Source organism: Chinchilla lanigera, unplaced genomic scaffold, assembly GCF_000276665.1.
Source record: "Chinchilla lanigera isolate Chin_1 unplaced genomic scaffold, ChiLan1.0 scaffold00009, whole genome shotgun sequence".
Lineage (NCBI taxonomy): Eukaryota > Metazoa > Chordata > Mammalia > Rodentia > Chinchillidae > Chinchilla > Chinchilla lanigera.
In genome coordinates, this window is record NW_004955410.1 from 29,861,881 (window position 1) to 29,884,928 (window position 23,048).

A 23,048-nucleotide genomic window follows, 5' to 3' on the forward strand; every position below is an offset into this window, starting at 1 on the left:
AAATTTTAGATATCATGCCTCCTGCTCCTAAATATCTCGGTGTGCAAACACTTTTGGGAGGTTCATTTTAGAGTGTATACTGAAGCCTCATGTAAGCACGTTCAGAGTTTGTTCTATGCAATATCATTTCCAAGTAGAAATCACCTGAGTGAGTCAATTGTGGAGTCACTTGATCACTTTTGGGCCATTAAGTAATTGTGCATTCCATCAGATTTTTTCATCTTTCTGAATAAAAACTTAAAGTGGGATTTTCAAATGTTTGGAATTGAGCTGAATTTGTCCCATTCTGACTTTTCTTTCTTTCTGAAATAAACATAAATATTTTAAAACAGGTTTATTGAGGTATTATTCATATCATATAAAATTTATCCTTTCAAAGCATACAATTTAATGCTGGGCATGGTGGTGCATGCCTGTAATCCCAGCACTCAGGAGGCTGAGGCAGGAGGATAATTGTGAGTTCAAGACCAGCCTGGGCTACAAAGTGAGCTCAAGGCCAGCCTGAACTGCATAGCGAGACTGTGTCCCCAAAAGACAAAACAACAACAACAACAAAAAAACCCATACAATTTAGTGGATTTTAGTATATTCATGTGTTGACCATTGTCACCATTGCCTAATTAAAGAACATTTTATCATGTCCCAAAGTCTTGTACCTATTAGCAGTAATTTCCATTTCTCTCTCCCAGTCTTCCAGAAGCCCTTAACTCTGCTATCTTTATGGCTCTTCCTATTACAGACATTTCATACAAATGGAGTAATACCATGTGTGGTTCTTGGTGTCTGGGTTCTTGCACTAAACATGTATTTCATTTTAATGGCCAAATAATAGTCTGCCATGTGGATATATTTTATTTATCTACTCATGAGTTGATAGACACATAAATTTTTTCCTATCTTGGTTAATATGACTAATGACTATATGAACATTTCTGAACAAGTTTTTCTGTGGAAATATTTTTTTTTTCAGTTTTTTTGGTTATGTATCTAGCAGTGCAGTGGGTCATATGGTAACTATATGTTTAACTTTTGAGGAACTACTTAGCAGTTTTCCCACGTGACTGTAGTATTTCATAATCCCAGTAGCACTCTATGAGAGTTCCAATTTTTTCACACTGTTACCAGAACTTGTTATTGTTCACCTTTTTTATTATAGCCATCCTAACAGATGGGAAGTTTTATCATTGTAGCTCGGTTTGCATTTCCATAATGACTACTGATGTTGAGCATCTTTTCATGTGCCTGTTGGCCATGTGTACATTTTCTTTGGAGAAATGCCTATAAAAATTCTTTGCTCATTTTTCTTTGGTTGGTTACTTATATTTGCATTGTTCAATTGTAAGTTCTTTGTACTGGGTAGATATCTCTTCTATCAGATATATGATTTGAAATATTTTTTATCTTGTGGGTTGCCTTTCTGTTTTCTTTTTGTTGTCCTTTGACACATGAACACTTTAAATTTTAATGAAGTCTAATTAATTTATTTTTTCTTCTATCATTTGGGCTTTGGGGATTGTATCTAAGAAATTATTGCTTAATTCAAGGCTATAAACATTGAGGCTTATGTTTTCTTTTGGGAAAATTTTTTAGTTTTAACTCTTACATATAAATCTAGGGCCATGTTGCATTATTTCTTTTTGTATATTTGGTATAAGAGTGCATGATCTTTTAAAAAGTGAAAAAGTATTTAAAAATAAGTTCATAATCACAGTGAGGTAACAAATTTCAAACTCTTAAAATCTCTGACCTCAAAACTTGTTTGCCTGTAGGTTAGAAATTTAAATTGATCATTCTAGACTGAATTGGAAAAAATGAAAAGTAGCTTTTTCCTTTATAGAAAATCTTGTGATGGAATTGTCAGATGGCTGCTGCTCTGTAGCATTTTGGATAACAAAGCAATCCATTCCTGACTATGCACTGTGTATTTTGCTTTAAAAAAAGCAAGAAGGAAAGAAAGAAAGGAAGGCATGGGGAAAAGAAGGAAGGGGAAAAAGAAAGCTCAAAACAGCATACAGATTTAAATGATACATTTTGGAGTCAATTCAGAAATAACAAAATTTTGAAATGTCCAACTGAAAACACATTCTAGAATGGCCCATGAACCTCCAAAATAATTTTCTGGATATTGCGGTGGACCGTTGACTTACATACTCACTGTATTTGCAAGGGCTGGTTGTAACTCAAGCTGATTGTGAGTCAAGACAATTTTTCCTATAAGAAATAGTGGAAATACCCATAATGCATTCTGAATCTTTCAGAGCATCCCTTAACTAACCTTTTCCTAAAATAAAAGGGTTGAATAATGTGGATAATTTATCAGAAACACCAATAATTTTCCTAGTGTAGTCGCCAAAAAGTTATAAAATGTACCTAGTTTACCAGAAACAATTTCATACTGTACTCACCAGTCAAGTTGACATCTTTGGCTTGCAGGAAGGGAGGATGAAATGGAAGGTGGTTATTGCTTTGAAGGAGAGTTCCCCTCCATAACAACATCAGGAATCTGGCTCTCTGGTGTCCTTTCTCTCCTTGGGAGAGTCTGGAGCCCACTAGGACCTTCTTCTGGCTCACTAGGTCTCAACATTTTCAGAACTAAACACTAGTCTAGGTGCTGGGGATTTAGCTCAGTGGCAAAAAGTGCCTGCCTGGCAAGCGCAAGGTCGTGAGTTTGGTTCCTGGTGCTGGAGAAAAACCAAAAAAAAAAAAAAAAAAAAAAAACCAAAAACAAAAACACTAGTCTAAGATTGTTTCTGTCTTTTCTTTAACATTATTTTGTAGTATAACATGACACTGTCATTAAGCAAGTGACTGCAACGATTGGGTTTTTCTCTGTCTGTATGGATCTTCTCTAAAAATGTTTTTAGCTCTGTCCATTTCTTCAGGATTTCCTGTATTTCAGAAGAACTTTCCTGCACTGATTGTTGATACTCCCCCTCCTTTTCAGAAAGCTGCCATTCTCTGTTGCTCAGCCAGAAGTCACTGAAGTTCCTCTGTAGACAGTTCCTCTGAGTGTTTCTCCATCAGTTCCTTAACATTGCTACACTCTACCTGCAAGCCTATGGACCCTGCTACAGTGACAGTGTCACTAACCACAGGGTCAATTGAAAGCTCAGGCTCCTCTATACAGCCTTCAAACTCTCTTTCCTATAAAGGCCACACTTTCTCCCAGGCAGAGCTCAGTGTCTTTAAAAAGACATTGGCCCAGGATTTCTCAGTTAACCCCACATAGTAAAGGATCTTGTAAAGTTCCTTCCAGAACTCTTTAAGGGTTCAAATCTGTATCTGGGACCATCTGGAAGCCCTTCAGGAACATTTCCTTGGTGGAGAGCTTCTTAAAGTTAGTTACAACCTGCAGGTCCATAGACTGAAGGAGAGGAGTTATAGTAGGTGGGAGGAACTCCACAGAGCCATTCTGTTGAGCCAATTCTCCTTCCAAACCTTGCGGGTGAGCAGGAGCATTGTTCATGGTGAGAAGAGCCTTATCTTTGTCCTTTAGATATTTCTTTCTTTTTTTTAAATGTTAATTTTATTAGGAAAACATCTGATAGTGACATGAAGTCATATAATCAGTCACCTGCATTTAAAACTTTGTGGCTTAAGAATAGCAATTAATTTTCAATTTACAATTTTTTCATTCATTTATTCATTCAACAAATACCACATATGTACAAATGACAGGCATTGGAGACCAGTGTAAAGTTCCAGAGATGGGTGGTGGTGATGAGTGCACAATATGAAGGTATTTAAGGACATTGAGCTTTAAAATGATCAAATGGAGTACTCTTTAGACCTAAGAAGGATAAATTTGAGTCATTGTAGGAAAATGGATGCACCTTGAGACCATAATGCTAAATGAAATAAATCAGACATTGAAGTGTAAATATTGCATGATTTCTTTACGTAAGTAACCCAAAGTATAAATAGATTTAAACAGCAAATAAAAGGTAGGCAGGAAACAGAAAGAAAGACTATGTGGTGATGAGAAGGCATCAGGGATGAGAGAAGGAGTGAGGGAGGGGTAGGAAAGGAAAGTAAAAATGATCAAGATGTGATCTGCACACACACCAGGTCCTCATGGTGAATATATTTAGTATGTATTGCAAACACATACTAATAAAAAGGGAAAAGATAAAAATAAGTGGTTGAGATAAATTTATACGTATCTGACCATAATTTTAAAAAATAGCTATTTGAGTATTTATATCTTTTAGAATAAGAACATGCTCAGGGTTACCTGTGAAAATCAAGACAGAATACTGATCACAGTGCCACTGGGTTCCCTCTGCTAAGGTCAGGGGCGGCACAACTGGTTTCACAGCACTGAGATCTCGGGGTCTGTGGGACAGGTGGAGGATTGGAGGGAGCAGAAAACAGGGTGAAAGAGAAGCCAGGGCGCAGACAAGGAGAGGTCTGACTACCATGGGAGGGGAGCGGGAGAGTGGCTGAAGGCAAAAGTAATAGATGAGTTTTATAAGTAAATGTGTCAAAATATCATGAAGCATCATCAGCAAAATGTCCATCACTTCAGTGGAGATACAACTGTATATTAATGATCTCAATAATAGCAGGAATTTAGAGATTGTAGAATCTTTATACTTCTTGTAGGATAAAAACGATAGTGGTAAATTATTTACCTCATTTCATAGTCAGTAAAACTGAGCCATAGAGAAATTTCTCTAAGAAAATTTAAAAGGAATTAATGCTTGTCAGATAAACATACTGATTCTTTTAAGGTAGAAAAGGAAAATGCACTGTGTTTAGAAAAAAGAATTATTTTAACAATCACATGTTTAAAATCCCTAAAACTTTAAGGATATTACACGGGTTAATTTTTGGTGTATGTTTGACTCCAGTTACAGTCTCATGATTCCAAAGTCAGTCTTCTGATTGGTGCATTGAAGGTCGTGCTAATATGAGACCCAGGACTAGTCTGGTGGCAGCTGGATCAATAATGCCATCATCCCACAGCCTTGCTCTGGAATAGTAAGGGTTTCCTTCCTCTTTGAACCTCTTATTGATGGGTTCTTTGAAGCTACTTCATTAGCACTGGAGAACTGTTTCCCCTGCTGCTCTCTTTGGTCTTGGCTTCAGTGGCTAATACACTGGCTGCCTGTTTTTCTTCTATCAGTGAGATATGAGCATTTGGTCACATGTAGAGAAATCTTGGGCTATAAGCTCTGCCACACATCCTAGTTTTCAGCCCCTAGGAACCCTGGTGATGACAGTTATCTTAGGTACTTTGGTACAGGCTACTGCAGCCACCATCTTGGCACCATCTGTGGCAATTTCTTTGGTCTCATAGTGTCTACCAACCATGAATCCAGAAATGTTCTGAAGGAACAGCAGAGGAATATCTTTTGCAGCACAGCTGGATGAAGTGAGCACCCTTTTTTGCAGATTCAGAAAACAGAACTCCACTGTTTCCAGTGACAGCTACTGGGTATCCAAATATTGGAGAAAATCCTATGACTAATGTATCTCCATATAAGCCTTTGAACTCACTGAATCTGCTTCCATCCACAATCTAGCAATAACCTCTCAGATATCAAAGCTTCTCCTAAGGTTACACCAACTATTCTGCACAATTCATCAGCAGGAAACAAAGGCTCTTCAGGAGGCTCAACGGTAACATCCAATGTCTCCTGGAAATTCAGACTTCATACAATCTTCCTTGCTAAGCGAAGGGTGTGATGGTCATCCAAAGCATAGTGGTCAGTACTGCAGACTTCCTGCAGTGAAGATGGGCACCTCCAACCTCCTCAGTGGATACCTCCTGCCAGGGACTGCTTTAACCAGGGGAGTCTTGCCAAGAGAATGGTCCCCTGCTTGTGCACATCGATGATCTCATAAGCCATTTTGGGCACGTAGGTGCCACCTGCCATTCAGGAGCCCATGACCACCTAGATCTATGTAATATTTTTAGAAGACATGATTGCTGGATTATAGAATGTGTGGCCAAAGAGACTGAGATCTGGAAATGCGTCTGCTTGGCAAGGTAATTTGGCACTACTTAAGTCAACCAGGTAGGTACAGGAGAGCAGTTCTGCACCACAATTTCTTGTGCCCAGAGGTGTTTTTTCACAATCACAGGGTAGTAAGTGTCTCTTTCGATAGTGGCGTCATTGGCAACAATCATGCCTTCTTCTCCCAACATCCTTTCAAAGCTGGTGATGCTGCCGCCTGCAGGGATGTCCTCGTTGCCATACAGATATTACCCTGCAAACTGGGATAACTCCAGAAATGGAGACCCCCGGGTCAATAAGACTGTGGATTCTTTCTCTGGGCAACAGTTTTCCTCCTGATATATGAAGTGCCTGGGCATTTTCACTGCCTCCTTGTGGAACCTGCTCAGAGCATTCCTGGAGCTAATGCACCAGTGCCTTCATTTGTTTCTAGTTCTCCTGGGATAGCCAGAGCCCAGTGAGGCCACTGCATCGCCATGATAGGCATGTGGCCAGGGGGCAGCAGCAGGAACAGGGATGCAGGGTCACCCTCAGGGCTGCCCACATTGCAGAGCAGGGTTCCTAGGGTGCCAAGGGTGTTGAGGGTCCCAAGGGAGGGTGGCCTGTGCCCACCGGGAGCCGGGGTTTTTCTCAGAGTCTGAGCCATGGCTCTGCTCCTGCCCTGATATTTCTTAACAATGGAACAGGAAGCTTCCCTGATCCATTCAAGAAAAAGTACTCTGGTTACCTAGGCTTTTGTGTTAGATCTCCACATGACTCCTAGCCTATTCTTCATGGCTTTATGTTTTCTGAACAATCTAGGGGTCTCAGAGTGATAAACCCAGACAGGTTTTATTTTGAGGTCACTATGTGCATTGGAGCATAGCCATAATTTTAGCCTATCCTTCATAGCCTTGTGGCCTGGCATTTTCTTCTCTCCCTGGGTAATGTATGTTTTCCTGGGCATTTTCTTCTAGAAAAGGCCAGTTTCATCACAGTTGAAAACTTGATAAGAACAAGAGCCATTTCTCCGTGTCATCATTTTGAAGTGGTGTATGTAATTTTCAGTAGCCTTTTTATCAGCACTGGCTGTTTCACTATGCCTACTTATGCTATGAAGCCCAGTTCTCCCTTTAAAATTGTGAAATTGTGCCTTTCTGGCACAAAATGTTTCACCATTATCACTTGTTGAAGGATTACCCTTTACAAGATCTGCATTTATAGTCCTAGCTTTTTCACAAATTATAGACTCAGGCTATAACCTGCCGTTTGCCTTTTACTTATCCACATTCACAATAGCCTTTTTACCTCAGCTAACATTGTTGATTGTGACTTTCTAATTTGAGTGACACCTTTAACAACACTATCTTCCATATACAAATATTTTTTCTGTAAGATTGTCAAGATGGTAGATTTCAATACGCTATACATATTAGCAAGATCAGTCACACAAATGTTACTTCCATTATTTTCCCACCATTTCTTTCTTCTTTTTGATTGTGATTGCTTTTTAAATTTTCCCTTCCTTTCTTAGCTTCTTTGGGGCCATTTTGATAGCAGTAATAGTAGCAGTTGTATAAAGCACTGATCAAAATCATATCCACAAACACGCATCTGGGTTCAGACTGATGTCTATGTATATTTATGTGCTTACATATGATTTTCTGGCATCATGAGTCTTTGTTTACAAAAGATGACCAGCATTTAGGTCATAACTCAAGACTTTGGTTGTAGGTTAAACCTAAAATTCTGGCCATAACTCAAGTTATTTGTACATGAGGCTGGTCATAGCTTGAGGGTCCACTGTATATGAATATGCATAGATTTCAGTGAGGTTTTCCTAACCTAAGTTTTGTTCTGGTTTGTTATGCCAGTCTCCAAGACAGCTGTGTGTGCCTCTATGGATTGTGTCATGCAAAGTTCCAAAAGGCACCTGCAGTTGAACAGTTCCAAAAGGCACATCTGCCTGAGTATACCTAGCAGCCCTGCCAGCTCAGTGAACTACCAGCAAGTCTTAATATTTATTTGTCAAGGGGCTGGGAATTTAGCTCAGCGGCACAGTGCCTGCCTGGCAAGCGCAAGGTCATGAGTCCAATTCCTGGTAACAGAAAAAACAAAACAAAAACAAAAAACCAAAAATATTTATTTGTCAAATTGAAATGAATTCTCCTAAATTTCCTCTAATATCAATGAGAGATTTTTTGGTGGGGAGTCAGAATACATATGAGGCAGGCAGTAAATATCCACCCAGTTTAATATTTGCATTCAATGCTGTATGTTATGGTTTTTCAGTATACAGCAAGATGGGCTCTAGTCTTTGTTTTACCAAAACCCACAAGTGAGTCAACCCAGCAGAGGTTGTGTATGTTGCAATGATTCCTAAGGAACAGTTATACCTGAGAGTTGTGGGGTCTGTTCTCTGTCTCTAGTTACACAACCTAGGACAGACTTTGTTGCTTGGGTTCTTTCTTTTTTTTACCACACAGAATCGAACTTAGCTTGGAAGTAAACAAGGCTATTTTTTTGAGTGATATAAGATTGTTCTCTTTTCCCCTCAATTCTTGTTTCTCATTTCTCACTGCACCTCTTTTTTCTCTTTCCCACCTCCTCCACTTTACCCAATTACTACACCAGAAATTGTTCCCATCTCCTTTCCTAAAGAGATACTTCCTTTATTCAACTGCTTATACAAATAAACCAAAGTTTCCCTTTGCCCCAACCACCTGCTCAGTGTACATGCAGGAGACCAGTTATAACAGAGGAGACAAATCCCTTTGGAACAGCTGATCCCAGCATGGATTTGGAGGCTTATCTTTAGTCTGAATCACAGGGTCATGCCAGGGTCACTCCAGGAGCACATGTCCCCTTGCTTCTACTGTGATTACCCTGAAATGTGCAAACAGGTCTCTTTTCCCATGGATTAAGAAGCAATGTGGTGAAAGTTGCTCATTTGATGTATTAATTAGCATCTTGACATAAAACATGGGAAGACTTTAAAAGCTTGCCTTTGTATTGCAGAACTCCTAGGGTAATTTCTAACGCTGTCCTTACACTCATGGACAGAGACTGCTAACTGTAAACTTGGAAAAAAGACTTTCAAGGACTAGGGGGTGTTTACTGGAGTCTCAGGTGTACACAAATCACCCAGGGATGACTTTGAGCTGCAGATTTTGATTTCACAGGGTCTGAGATTCTGTATTTTTAACAAAATCTCAAGTGACACTCGTGTGGTGTATGGACTTCACTCTGATTACCTTGCTTTATGAACTGCCAGCTTGGAAACTTCCTGTTGGAGGCATAATTAGTGAAGCTTGTTATTCCTAACTACTGCCCAAGGACCTCCTCTGTACAACCGCCAATCTTAGCTGAGCAGTCACTTATTTCTGCCACCCACTACTAGTTCAAATCTGTCACTGCAGTCATCTTACCAAGTCATACTTACGTACTTATCTGCCTCAGACCCTGAGCTTGTAGGGATGAGACACCCAACTCTGATTCATCTGTGGATCAAGGGAACTAGAACAGCATCTGCAAAAACAAGTAGGTGTTTAATAAATATTGATTGAGTAGAGGAAAAATTGATAGATTAAATGCATAAAATTAAAACTGCCTTGTCCCAAACATTATAAATGAGATCCCAAGACAAATGACAAGCTGACAGAAATATCTGTAGCATATTAAGATTTCTTATGAATTGTAGTGGGTTGAATGTGTTCCCAAATAGATATATTGCAGTCTTGACCCTCAAAACCTCAGAATGGGACCTTCTTTGGAAACAGGCATTGCAGATTGAATTAGGATGAGGTCATACGGGAGTAGGGAGGGCTTTGATCCAATATGATGAGTGTTCTTGTAAGAGGAGGAGACAGAGACAGGGAGAGCCTCACAGATAAATGGAGCAGAGACTGGGTGATACATCCACAGGCCAAAGAGTACCTGGGGTACCAGAAGCTGAAAGAGGCAAGGGAGGTCTTCCCTGGAGATTCCGGAGGGAGTGTAGCCCTACCAGCACCCAGATTCTAGTCTGTGAGAGAACTGTGAGAGATGCATTTCTGTGGTTTTAAACCACCTAGTTTGTGGTATTTTGTTACATCAACCCCAGGCAAAGAATACTGAAGCAACAAGAAAAGTATGATTTAGTCACTCAGGGAGCAAAAGTTTCCATTGACAGTGCAGAAAAGAGTGAATGCAAGTTGCTCATAAATGAGAAATCTTCAAGGGCTAGTAAGCAAAATAATTACAAATGGAAGCAACATTGCAGTGCTATTTTAATTGCTTTATTATACTTGTTATTTTAATTATTTTTAGCCAGAAGAAACCATAGTGCAAAAGTTCAGGAAAACTGATCCTCTCCTGTACTTGAACCACCGTCCGCTGTTGATTTGGTGGTAAATACACTTTTAGTGCTTCCACTTCTCTCTATGTCTTCCACCACTGCCTTCTTCCAAGATATTCCTGCTGACCTTCTGGGCCAAAGTATTTATCTTCTACAAAGTATTAATCTTGCTACTTCTCATGCTTAGGGCAGTTAGAAGGGATCTTTTAAAATGTGTAAATCAAGCCACATGACTCCTCTGCAGAAACTCTTTTGTGACAGTTTTTCTTTTTTTTCTTCCGGTATCAGGAATCAAACTCACGACCTTGTACTTGCCAGGCAGGCACTGTGCCACTGAGCTAAGTTCCCAGCCCCTCTTCTGTGAGGGTTTTCATTGCAATATGCACAACTGCTCCCAGTCACTGAGCCCAGATCCTAAGGCTTTTAGTTCCTGTTGTGGAGCCCTTTTTCCACAACCTGCTTACTTTGGTAGTTCTCTCTGATTGCTTGTCCACGCACGCTTCATTTTCAGGTCTCAGCTTTAATATCACAGTGTAACTTTCTTGCTGTGCCATGATGGACCTGCTTAAGTTAGGTCTCTGCATTATATTTTCTCATGGTACTCTGTTTTATTATAGGTAAGTGTTTATTTACTCCCTCTGATTTACTATATAGGTGGGTGTTTGTTTAATATCCTTTCACTGTCCAGATTGTAAGCTATATAAAGGCAACAGCTATGCTTATTTTATTGCTCTCTGTCACCCAGATTTAGATATGGAACCAGGCACCCAGCAGGCTGACTGAATAAATAGAAACTAATTTGGCAAAATACACCTTAGACCTGAGAAATCAGCAATCTCATTTCCAACAATATGCTTACAAAAATAGCTGCAGATATATGTCAAGACTTGTCACATCATTAACTTAATAGTAAGATAAATAATAGTAATATGTTGAGGACAAAAATGTGTAAAAATGACTGGTACAAGAAACTATAGCTTGTTCTTTCAAAGTACTGTTATGTGCATCCTCACAGTGGTGATCCTATATATGTTTTGAGTTAAGATATGTATGTAACATATTTTACCTTGTTCTGTAATGCATAGAAGAATATTTGGAAAACTATATACCAACATACTAATTGTGGGCTCCCTTTTAACTTTTTTTAATCTCAGACATTTTGTCAGCTGACCAACACAAAGGTTATTTGTATGCTTTATTAGATACTATCTTGTTTATATGAGAGTTTCCTCCCTATCTTTGCTTCTAGGTTAAGAACTGAAAGCGGGAATCTATGATTTTTTTCCTGTCAAAGGAATTTTAATACTGTGCTTTGGTAAGGATTCAGACAACATATATTAACTGAATCAATAACTATATTAACTGAATACTGTGGAGAAAAATGGGCTCTGGGCCAAATTGTGCAAATGTATAAATAAATTTTATCATTTGAAAAATTCCAGAGAGGAAGTTCTCTATAATCATGGATCCTTGTTCCTTGAAATTTCCTTCTATCAGGACTTCAATCAGTGGCCCTCAGCTTTCCCTAAAGTCTCTTGTTCTTAGATGGCACAGGTGAGCCATGGTGCTTTGTGACTTTCTCCTCTGGGCTGGCTCTTAGGTTGGGTACAGATGGGCCTTTGTTCAAAGTCATGTACAAGGGCAATATCGATTTGTATCCAGTCACTATGTTTGACTGTAATGCTGTTTTTTTGCCAGAAAATACAAGTTAAAGAAACCCATTTTTTTAACTTTGTTATTTATTTATGAATGTACATACAAATGCATACATTCAAGATATGTAAATGTATAAAATTTACAAATTTTCAAATGAGGAGTCAATGACATTATAACATTGGGGTGATTTTTAATCAATGTAATGAAATGGTAAAAAAAAATCAATAAAAAGTTTGTTTCGAAACCAAACCTAAATTCAGTTTGTTCTTGGGTACACAATTTCTTTCTCCATCTGCTGGCAGAAAGAAGAAAAGAGGGTGCTTTACGGGAAAGGAGGAAATGTATCGAGTGAATGGATAAAGAGAAAATTCTTACAGACCCCTCCATGTTCAAACTAAGCCTCCAAATGAGGAAAGTGCTTACCCCTCCCTCCCTGCCACGGCCCCCACCTCTGCATCCTCGAAGCACATATGCCATGGGGGTGGGGTGGGGTGGGGGCTGTTACCTTTCTCCCCTTGTTGCTGTGATAGACTCCACCCCTAACACTTACCACCTGCCTAACACTTACTACCTGCCTAACACTTACTACCTGCCTAACACTTACTAGCCTTTGAAGTCCTCACTGAAATTTCTGTGGATGTTAAATGAGCTCTGGCATGATGTGCTTAGCATGGTGGTGCAGAGATATTAATAACTGCTGCTGTTTTGTAAGTCTATGCCTGTCTTCACCAGCGTTGTGTCTATTCCTGCGCATTCTTCTAGGTATGTGGCAAAGGAATCAGAACATCATAAATGCTCCATAAGTGACTTTACTATTTAAAAGAAATGCATCAAGCTCTTGTTTCATTAAAATGTGCTGTAATTCAGACTAAACTCTGTAAGAAATTACAACTACTTCTTAACTCCTAATTAACATTTTTAGGAATGTGAGTGAATGCAAAAGAAAGAAAAAATTAATACCTTTTTATTAAGTCTCATTATGTTGCCCACATTAGCTTCTGGAACTCCTGAGTTCAAGCGATTCTCCTGCCTCAGCTGCCTAAATAGCTAGGACGATGGGCATATGCCAGACCCTCTGCCTTTTCTGATGTGGTTCATTTTATCATTTTGTTTCCAATTAAATTAAATCAAACATTTAAATTTTGTGTATTTTGATGTTAAACCTTCATTAATTATGTATCTCTATAGCCTTAGCCCAAGCTTTGTTTTGACAATATCAATTATGTTTCAGATTTTTCTGATTTAAATTAGTTTCTGTTTTATTCTAATCTCCTCCTTTCTAAAAAATACACAGCTCATCCTAAATATCCCTAAGAGGAGTCATAACAGACAGGTAGCTAGGGCTACACTTAGAAAAGAGACCCAGCTTAGGGTAAGGATTGAGTGGGAAGGAGACATACCTTCTTCTGTACACCACCTTTTCTTTGATAGGAGGTTTCCCCTTTAATCACTTATATACCTCCTTCCTGTCTGTACATAGACACTACCTCAGTCGCTCAGATGCACACATAAAACATGCTCAAGGACTCTGGGAAAGAAAACATTGCTTACCACATTGGCCTCCCAGGGAATGGCCAGCTTGTAAAAATCTCTCCTTTCTGCTAAATGATTCCTGAATTTAGACACTGTGGACAAGCTGATCTAAGGAGGCCATTCCATTCCTTCCTTTTTAGTCTGTATCAACATTAATTTGAACCTGGAGAGGCAGTCTGGTTTCTGTCTTCTGGACTATTATGTGCCCTTGCTATGGCTGAATATAAGCTGGTGTCTGGGATGGGGAAGCCATTACCAAATTAGTTAATTAGAATTCAATTGGGGGGAAACAAATCATGGTAAGCTTAAATTACTCTAAGATACTTGTGGAAATTCAGTCACATCCAAAGTGTACCAATGACAGAAACAAAAGCAGAAGCATTCAATGAAAAGAAATTCTAATAATCAAGAAAGACAATCTAAAATTAAGTAAATCATTAGGAATGATTTTGCTCATCAGTATTTCTTATCCAAGACTTACTGTATACATATCTGGAAACAATGCAAAATGAAAATGCAGGATCTTTTGTCCTAATTATTAAGAATTTTAAGGCAATGATAATACAGCACTCTATGGTTTGGCTCTGAAATGTCTCCCAAGGGCTTCACTGTCAGTCTGTGGCACTGGTGGGAGGAGGTGGAGCCTTTGGAGCCACGGCTTAACGGAAGCGACGTCACTGAGGGTGTGCTCATCAAAGGAGTATTGGAGCCCTGCTGTCTTCTACTCTTTGCATCCTGGCTATTATAAGGTGAGCAGCTTGGTTCATCCTGGCTACCATAAGGTGAGAGGCTTGGTCCCACCACACATTTTGCAATGATTATTATTGCCTCATTGTGTGCCTAGAAATAACTGGGCCAAGTAACTGTAGACTAAAACCTTTGAAATTGTGAGGCCAAATAAACCTTTTCGTTTTAAGTTGTATCTCTTGAGTATTTTGTCACAGTGGTGGAAAGTTGACCAGCACAAGCACTGACCCAGTGCAAGTCCTCCTAGCTCCAGGCTCTGTGCAACTGCCCAGGCTGTATCCATGAAGTGGGACCATACAGTAGGTCTTGCCCTTAGCAGGGAGACTATCTTTGCAAATCATAGTTCTTAAAAGTGTAGATTCCAGAGCTAAGAAATCTGGATTTAAATTTTTGCTTTGCTACTTATTAACTGAGAGATCATGCATGAGCAAGTAATTTTTTTTTATGGGCATTAATTCTTTCACCTGTGTTATATGGAAAATATTGCCAAACTCATAGACTATGATGATAATTAAATGAGCTACTATATCAAAAATGTTTTGAACAATGCCTGGCATAGTATATGCTTAATAAATATTAGTTTGCTCTTTGTGTGTGTGTGGGGGGGTGTGTTGCCCTACATTGCTCTATTGCATGTGGGAGTGACGTTCACATCTTTCAGGTGTCAGCACCCACAATATTACCTTTTATTTATTAAAATGCTTCTGTGTATGTATTAGTTTTGTTAAAAGTTACCTCACTCCTTCTCAATCACAAGCTTTGACTGTCAGGGATATGCAAAGTCTTGATAATTTGTAACCTCAATTAGAAGTCAATGCCCTACTTTGCCTGTATCTTGCAGCTGGAACACTTAGTGGCTGGGGCAGCTGGGCAAAAAGCAACAAAATAGACCGGCATGTTCTCTATTTCTTGCTCCATTACCTGTCCTGCATGGCCTCAGACAAAGTGCTTCTCTATGCTTTCTTTCCATTGCACAATTTATGCTATTAGTGGAGAGCAAAGCCAAAAGCAAATATTTCTACACCCTGTTCTCATTTGATATGATATTTATTTAGTTTTAGGTGCCATAGAAACAAACATCAAAGTGGTAACACGTCTGCAAACCTAGGTAAAGTGGTAAAGTAGGGGTCTGGCCAACTTGTAAATCAAACCCATCTTGGAAAGCTTTCCTGGTGGGGCAGTGCCCCTGGCTCATGGGAAGTGAGCACAAGTGTATCTGAAATATGGCCGGGAAACACCAGCCAGTTGTAGTGAGAGAGCAGAGGTAGGGGACAGAGGCCGAGCCTTGGTGGACCCTGCACCACTTAGTAGCTGACTGATCTAGTTCTTTTCCTGGGCCTTTCTTGTCACCTATCCTGTAAAAATCAACTTACAAAATCCACATTCAAATAAGATAAATATCAGAAAGGACTGGGGTCAGAAGTACCTCTGCTATTTTCTTGGGCAACAATAAGAACTGGATTACGAAAGAAAGATTGTGAAACTAAAATTTTCTAGCAGTGTATTCTACAGACAGCCAAGTTCAGTTTTTATGACCATGGCCTTGAAGCAAATGAAGCTCTTTTCTTCTGGTTTGAAGACTGCCCACTTACAGGGAGTTTCGCTTGGTGAATGGCTGTGCTTGGAAGTGAGCTGGCTTAACAAGGTCATGCCCTTCCCAAAGACTAGGACATGGGAGGGTTCAGCACTTCGCCTGCACTTGGGATAACCTGAAGGCTTCCAAGTACCTCTGTTGACACCTTCAATGTAACTGCATGTCTGCTCACCATCTCTATCTGCCTAGCCTGCTCCCTCACTCTCTGTAGGCACTGTTTGAGTTCCTCCCACAAAAGGAAAATGACCAACATGCTTCTCTAGAGCTACCTGCTGAGCACTCAGGAACCTCAGAGCAGTGGCCCAGGCCAGGGGTGATTATGCCGCTCAGAGGATGTTAGGTAATGTTTGGTCATGACAAATAGAGTGGTAGCAGAGAGATGATATTGGCATCTGGTTTTTTAGAGGCCAGGGATGCTGCTAACACCCCACAATGTACAAGACAGCTCCCAACAACAGAGAATTTTCTGGCCCAAAATGTAACAGCACTGAGGTTGGGAAATCCTGGATTAGACATATTTTGAGTATGGTTATTTCCAAGTATAAGAATGATGACAAGAAAGAAGAGTTGTTAATTCAGATCATTAAATAATGCTTAGGGTAAGAAGAAAACCCAGTGCCATGAGCCCCAGCTTGCTTCCCATAATCTCATTTCTTCTTCCTATGCACCTGCTGATTCTTCCTACAGTTTGCTCTGTGTTATGGCCAAATAGGCCCAATCATGGGTCTATTATCAATTACAGCTACAACCCTGGAAAAGATGAAATAGTACTTCTCATTGATAGCATTGCTTCAGAGGTGCTTTTCCCCTCCAGCAACACTAACTCTACTCTCCTGTCGTTTGCGGGGAAGGAATCTTTCATTAACTGGGAAACAGACCTGGGAGTGGTGGCACATGCCTACGATCCTAGTACTCAGGGAAGCTGAAGTAGGAGGATCACAAGTTCAAGTCCAGCCTGAGTACCTTAGTGACTCAGTGAGATCCTACCACAGAATAAAAAATGAAAAAAGAATAGGGATATAGCTCAGGGTGAAGGACCTGAGTTCAGCCCCCACTACAGAAAACAAAACCAACCAACCAAATAAATAAACAAAAAAATGAGCTTCTTTACCTCTTTTCTTAAAGCTGAACATGCTTATGTTCTCATGGTCTGGAGCTATTTCATGACCCCTTCAGGCCTGGATGAATTTATATTACACATGGACCACACTCAGCAAATAGCTGACGTTACAGGGTGTTCTGTTCCTTTGAAGGTAAATTCTGACTCCTTGAGGAATCAAAGCCTTCACCCCACTAGGGGTCCAGGCAGCTGGAGGCTTTTGCATGCCCCTTGCACTTGTTCAGGAACGAGACACACTTGGGGTCTTTGGCCTTGGCTTCTTGACATATCTCATTCAAGGGGTGAAATGGAAGAGGAGAAACTTGAGTTCTTAGACACATTAGCCATTGATTGGAGAAAGCAGGAGAGAGGAAAGGAAAGGTCAAGGAGAGAGGAAGTAATCAGATGGCAAACAAGCAGTCTGTGAGATAGAAGGTAAACTAGTGGACTGCTGGGTCAATGAAGTAGAGAAGGAAAAGCATTTTAAGAAGGATGGACTGGACAGCTGTGTCTGATGCCCAAGAAAGGTTTTAGTAAACTGCGGGCAGTGATGGAGGTTGATTCCTAAACTCAGAAAATTCAAGCCTGAAAGGAGCTGGAGGTTGACCCCTTAGCTCAGCATGGTGGGGGTTTGAACCTTGGCTGCGGCATATGGGTTAACAGCAGTTGGTTCCCATGGCCCGCAGAGGTAACTCTGGATACCCCCTGCTGCAGCCACTTTCCTCCACTTCCCTCCTATCTCACCCTGAATTGCAAAGCCCTGTGCTTTCACTGAAAAAGTGTTTAAGACCCTTACCTAACTAATCAAGAGGATGTCCCTAAGTCAAGTACAATGAGAAAGTGGGCAGGAGCGGCCTTGCCCTATCTGCACTCACGGTTCCTTGGATTGTCTCCCTTCTGCACTGTGCCCGGCCACAGTGGCACGAGTGGAGCTGGTAGCCAAGGCGGAATGATGGAGCCTTACCATGGAGTCACTTCTCCTCTGAGCCTCGGTTGATGTTAAGTGAGAGGCTGGGACCAGAGATCTTTCAGGCCCCCTTCAGATTCCAATATTGTGTACATCTGGAGTGGTTTCACTTCATTTACCAGCAGTAAGAAGCAGCCCGCCAACCAATTGTTCAATCAATGTGGTCAAACAACACATTTCCCCTTCTTGAATTTGCCTTTACCAAAGGGGAAAATGTGGACTGTGTTATTCTCAGCATGGGGAAGCTCACTCTGAGATTTCTAATATAGTGGGGCACATTTATTTTTTGCTAATGATCCTTGAAGCTGATTTTGCTTTTAATTGAGTGAGTCTAGCAAAGTACAGACACTCAGATTTGTTATACAGACTCTGTGAAATCAATACAGAAAAACCTTGGGTTATATGAGCCTGCTACCACTCAGTGAATCATACTATGCAATATTTCCTAAAAGATAATGGGTTTCAAAACCAAGCATAAATCTTTTTTTGACATGCTGGATATTTGTCATGTTTTCTGGTGGTGGAATTACAGCAGCTTCAATAAAATCCATTTGGTGGTTGGGTCATAGATTAATATCTGATACAATCATGGTTTTAGGACCATGAGAAGTGCAGGGGGAGGGAAGCAAGTTTGTAATTTTGGTAGGGTACTAGTTCACCTAGTGCTAAAATGTTGGCCCAGACATTGCTCAAAAATTAAAAAAAAAAAGAAAAAAAAGGAAAGAAGTAATAGAAAGTGGGACTTTGAACATTATACACTGTAAAGTGATACGATATTTTTGAAAGAGTAAACACGACTTCCATATGTGGCTAAGTGTGCCCAAGGCCGTTGACTGTAATGCAAAGCAAATTGATTTGCATCTGTTTTGTTCACACCATTTTAACTCCTGGATTTCCATTTGAATCCTTGACACAGCATAATTGCCTCTACATTTTTCTCGACTTAGCAGAAATAGTTTCCCCATGACAAAGAAAATGAAATTGATTTTCTGATTAAATGATTTCAGCCAGTCCTTCTGAGTTAATGTGCTTTTCTGTGGCAGATGAGTCAGCAACATTTATTGAGCCCTCGCTGGGCAAGAAGTTATTTACAAGGTGTTACATGAATCTATAAGGACAATATCTTCGTGGCCTCTTAGCCCATCCGTGTTTGGAATTCGGCAGCTATTTCTGTCTAGATGCCAGGTTGACACCTAATTCTCTCAGTGTTGTGGAGAAAGGGAAGGTTGTCTTGACAACAGTTTGGAAAAAGTCAACTAGAAGTATTTATTTCACCAAAAAACCACAGTCTTAGAAATTGAGTATAGATGGAAGTTCTCTTTGTAATTTAAGTCTGCAGCTGGTAGATACCTCACTTTAAATTTTTTTTTGGAAATAATTTAAAAATATGTAGTGTAGTCATACTTTTAAAAACCAGAAAGGTGCAAAAGGAATGCAGTCAATTCCTTTCATTCCACTCTGCACAGATGTCCACATTCCCCGGTTTCCCATCACAGCCATATAAAACATATATATTATTTTTTTCTCTCTCGTTTTTTAAGAACAGAAATGGTGGCATACTTGTTCTGAATGGTTCTAAATAATACTATTTCTTGGAAATTCTTGAGTATCAGCACTAAGAGAAATGCCCTCCATTATTTTTTAGTGACCTCTAGTAGCCCATTGTATGGATGTACCACAATTAATTTCCTCTTGATGGATTTGTTTCCCTACTTAGTTTTTATAAACAATGTCCAATGGATAACTTTGCAGAAATGTCACTGTTCTTATGTACAGGTATATTGATAGGGATAATTACTGCAATTGGGATCAGTGAGTCAAAAGGGAGATATATCTTATATTTTGATAAATTCTGACAAGTTGCTCTCCACAGGGCCATTACAAATTTACTTTTTCACCAACAATAAAAATGCCTGTTAGTCCATATCCATTCTAATGTTACAGACAGCTGAGTTAGATAGAAATATTATAGGCAGTCAGACAGGGCCAGGCCCTCCAAAGAGCCAACATGAAAGACAAGATAAGATACCTGTGGGCCAGACCTCAAGACTAAAGATTAAAAAAACACACCCTCTTACCTCCCAAGGGATGGACCTCAGGGACTTAAATTCTAAATAGGTAGCGATCACCTTGAAGAGTCCCTGACCCAACCCCTTACAGGAAAAGCCCCTCTTCTGTATTCATGCCCACTTGCTACATGACTCGCTTCCCCATTTGATCCCAATTTAATCAACTTTACCTGAACAATTCTTATTGGCTGACCATAGTTTTGTCCATTTTCCCCTACCTTGGACCCATCTCACCTCGTGGTTTTGCTCTATAAAAGTCCTTAGAAAAGGCAGAGTCTTGGGTAACCCACTCGGGCCACCCTTCTGTCCCTGTCTTGGACAGATTTCTTTTTTTTCCCTCAATAAATATATTCTGCTCTTAACCTCTGTTGTTCCTAAAATTCATTCTTCAATTTTAGAGAACACAAACTCATCCCAGATATCATTCAGGTTGGGAGCTTTTTATTTTCCTGTATCACTAACATGGCATGCTATTATAACCGTCTTTTGGATTTATGAATGTTTGAGAGGGGAAAAATATATCTCAATGATTTCTGGGAATTTGTGGGCAGATGGATCAGGAAGAGGATCTAATAGAATCCAGCTATCCTGTTTTCCAGTCCAGAGATTCTTTTCCCCAGGCCCCACACAAGGTGCACAAAGAGCACATAGTAGGCGTGCAACCTTCACTCACTCACTAAATGGGGGGATGGGTGCATAGGTATGCGGGGGACAACTTGAGGCAGATGGAATCATTAGTGTTTCAATTTGTAGTTTATTATAATAAGTATGCTTGAATATTGCTTCAAGTTTCTCTTTTTCTTTCTTTTTATATATTTGGGATTTGATTTCTTTTTCTAACTCAAGGCTTTTTGTATGTTAAAGCTATTGATAACAGCACCCAGTTATCACATTCTCTTTTTGTTCGTGACATTTCTTTAGTTTATTCTCTGGGTTTTCTAAGCACGCAAATCATAGAAAACAAACAATGACAATTTGATTTCCTTTTGCAAGTGTTCTTATTTCTTCTCATATCTTCTTACTCTTTTCTGTTATTGGACAATATTTCCAAAATGCTATTACATGACAACAGTGATTGTGGATATCATCATCCTGGTTCTGGCCCATGATATGAATAATTTTACTTTCTTCAGTAAGCATAATGCTGGCTTCTGGGCTGAGAGAGAGTATTTTGTTATTAAAGAAATATTCATCTATTCTATTTTCTTTTGATTAAGAGGGTTTTTAAAAATAAAATCAAGGGTAGGCATTGATTCTTGGAAAGCATAAACATAAAATTACTTTATGACCTGCTAATTCCACTTCTGGGTATATATTCAAAAGAACCAAAAGTAAGAACTTAGATGGAGCAGCATTATTTGGACAGTTAAAAAGTAGAAGTAACCCAACTCTCCATGAATAAATAAACAAAATATGATATGTATATATGTATGTATATATGATGAAATATTATTTAATCTTAAAAGAAAGGATATATTTTGAAGCATGCTACTATAAGGATGAACTGTGAAGATATTATATGTACATGAAGTACTGTACTGAGAATAGTCAAATTAATAGAGGCAGAAATTACAATGGTGGTTGTTGGGCTTGGGAGCAGAATGGGGAGCTAATATTTAGTGGGTACTGACTTTCACTTTGGGAAGATGAAAAAGTTCTAGAGATGTATGGCAATGATGGTTACACAACAATATAAATGTACCTATTGTCACTGAAATGTATATTTTTAAATGGTTAAAGTAGTACATATTTTGTATATTTTACCACAATAAAAAAGGAATGGGTATTGAGTTTCATCAAATATTTTCAGCAGTTTAAAAAAGATCACATGAGTTTTCCCTTTGGTCTGGAAATGGTGAATTAAATTAGCAGATCACCTAATAATGGATCACTTTCACATTTCTCAAATTAACACAGACTAGATTATGGTTTAATGCTTTGAAAATGCTGTTGATTCTGTTTGTTCATATTCAGGATTTTTTTTGTACCAGGAATCAAACTCAGGACCTTGTGCTTGCCAGGCAGGTGCTGTGCCATTGATCTATATCCCCGGCCCTAGGGATTTTTTTAATTGAAGTTCATAAATGAAATTGTTCTTTCTTTTTTTGTTCCTCTCTTTTTTCCTCCCTTGCTCTCTCCCTTCTTTGCTTTTGTGCTTGTTCTTTGTGTTCATCTCAAGATTTTTCTTAATAGGTGCATTATTTTCCTTTTCCTCTGATTCAGCTACACCAACATCTTCAAATATTCCAGCCACATTTCTATTAAGCCACAAAATTCTGAATGTATTATTCTGTTGATAAATCACTCTTCATCTATTCTGAATAAAGAATATAACTTAAGAACGGATAGTAAACTTTTCAATAAATGCTCCCTTTTAGAAAATCCAGATGCTGAGTCTTCATCTCATGTTAGTGAATTTCTGAGACATTTGTTGATTACCTAATTGTATAAGGGACAGTCTCAGGTGTGGGAAATAAAAAAAAATGACCGAGATAAATCTTTCATTGGTGGAGAAGGAGGAGTAAATAAGTAACCACTAACTTATAAGGTAAGTGCCATGGAAGAAGTACACCCAAGATTCACAGTGAGGAGTCTCTGGGGTTTCCAGGAAGCCTTCACTATGGAATCCTCCTCCTCACTTCTTGTCTTGTACAATATAGTCATCCTTGGAGATCATAGGAGATTGATCCCAGAACCCCCCAGGGTACTAAAATCTAAGGATTCTAGAATACCTTATATAACATGGCCTATGTTTGTGTTATCTGTACACATACTCCTGTTTACTTTAAATTACCTCTATATTATTTATAATACCTAATATAATATAAATGCTATGCAAATAGCTGTTAAATTGCAGTGTTTAGGGCCTCATGGTAAAAAGCCTGTACATGTTCAGTACAGAATCAATATTTTTGTTAAATACTATATCTTCATTCTAAGATTTGTTGAATCCATGAATGCGAAGCACAGATGTGCAGGGCTAACTGCATTGCCCGTGCTTCTTTCCTGCACTCCAAATTGGCCTATGGCCTCACACAAGACAACAGCTCTCTTCTACTTTTCCTAGTGTTGTCCCAGGGGTTGAAGAACTTCATGTGATTGTTT

At 39.3% G+C, this 23,048-nt stretch overlaps 1 pseudogene; it reads right to left on the bottom strand.

Moving 5' to 3' along the window:
• Positions 1-4,853: 4,853 nt before the first annotated feature.
• LOC102010880 lies at positions 4,854-6,509 on the bottom strand (annotated as a pseudogene).
• Between the last annotated feature and the right edge of the window lie 16,539 nt (positions 6,510-23,048).